General features: G+C 50.9%; 1 protein-coding gene across 1 annotated transcript in view; it reads right to left on the reverse strand.

Annotated features, from left to right (window-relative positions):
- LOC102043817 (HYDIN axonemal central pair apparatus protein) overlaps positions 1-1,772 on the reverse strand; it is a 68,293-nt gene that overhangs the window by 28,676 nt on the left and 37,845 nt on the right.

Below are 1,772 nucleotides of genomic sequence, written 5' to 3' on the forward strand. Positions count from 1 at the left end.
CAGGGACAGGAGAAGAGGGAGGGAATGCATCAGAGTGTTTGATGGGGATGGCTCAGGGGACAGACAGGCTCAGCAGACAGGTTCTCATCTAGAAGAAACCATCAGACCACATCACCTTAGTGATAGACATATTACAGTGTTGGCTTTCACAACTGTTAGAGTAAATACTATGTGTTTTATAATGTTGACTTTTGCAAAAGAAGTTTTGCTAAAGCTTAGAGTTCTTTTAATGCAAATGTTGTGTTGTGATACCAATGTTGGTGAAGAGTTGTTGTAGTATTAACGTTTAAGCAATGAAGGAATGGAAACCTGTTGAATGTGTCAAAAAGTAACAAATGACCAGGACTAGGACAACTGCACACGCTCCAAAAAGGGGAGACGGAGGAGGAACTATGTTAAAATATTTCAATATGTATAAGCATTTGAGGATGTGGATTAGGCTGATGCAATACCCAGGGTATATCAGGGGTGTTGCTGTGTTGACTGGTCTGTGCCTCTGGCTAAGCACCCAAGCCAAGCACCCAGTGCTGTTACTTCTGCTTTGCTGACTTTGTCCCCTATAGTCTCTTATTAAATTTTCTTTAAATTTTAACTGAGGAGTGGCCTTCATTTTTCATACCTTCTACCTTCCTTGTGTCCAAAGAGTCGAGCCCCCGACCCCGGGGTGCTGTGTGTCCTCCCCAGGGCTCATAAGGCTGCAGCCCCAGCACAGCCCGATGTGAGCACAGCCCGATGAGAGCACAGCCCAATGTGAGCACAGCCCGATGTGAGCACAGCCCGATGTGAGCACAGCCCGATGACAGCACAGCCCGATGACAGCACAGCCCGATGAGAGCACAGCCCGATGTAAGCACAGCCCGATGTGAGCACAGCCCGATGAGAGCACAGCCCGATGTGAGCACAGCTCTGCTGCTGATGGGGTTTGCCCTCTGCCAGCAAGAGCCCACCTCATCAAAAAAAGGCTCTTCTGCTGCTGTGGAAGTCCTGCACTAAGCAGGGCCAGCAGCTCCTCTCATCCCTTGCAGGAGACAGGCATGAAGAAATGGAAAGCCAATCGGCTTCCTCTTCCCACTGCAAGGAGGGACAAAGGCAGGAGCGCTGCTTCAGCTCAAAGACATCCAGGCAGGACTGAGAAGCTTGGACAGCGATGGGATGCTGCTAATTTTTCTCCAGCTCTTCCAGCCCCGCTGCTCCTGGCGCCCTCACTGCCCCACAAAGCCGCTGCACAGCAACAAAGCTGGAGGAGGCAGAGAGCAGCAAGCCTACATAAGGGATATGTGATCACACAGCCTGGGTAAGGTGACCCTCAGAAACGCTCCAGTGCCAGCACAGCCTGAGATCTCAGCCGTCGGGGTCCCCAGAGTGACTGTGAGCAACTAATTAAAATTGAAGTTATGCCACAACATATGTTATAAATCCACTTTCTGACATGGGGTGAAAAATTACTATAGGGGCTGTAGACGTGCTGGGAGCCTTAACACATCCCACGTGTAAAGACCGCTAGGACAAAATGCAGGCAAGCTCCGTGTCTGGGGGGCTGCGAGAGACCTCCCCCTGGAGGCAGGCAGACCCCGAAGCCGGAGAAAATTTTGCCCGTCTGACCAGTAGTCTTCCTAGAAGGGCTGAGTTACGGGAGGAATCTTAGCATATACAAGCAGTTAACACTGCCAGTTTTTCCCTGCCATTTTTGGTTTTTTGTTGGGCTTAGAGCACCTGGAGGGTCCGGCTCCCTGCAGAGCCACTTCTTCCCTGCCTACGCTGCTGTCGCCGCT

Source organism: Geospiza fortis, unplaced genomic scaffold (genome assembly GCF_000277835.1).
Source record: "Geospiza fortis unplaced genomic scaffold, GeoFor_1.0 scaffold18, whole genome shotgun sequence".
NCBI lineage: Eukaryota > Metazoa > Chordata > Aves > Passeriformes > Thraupidae > Geospiza > Geospiza fortis.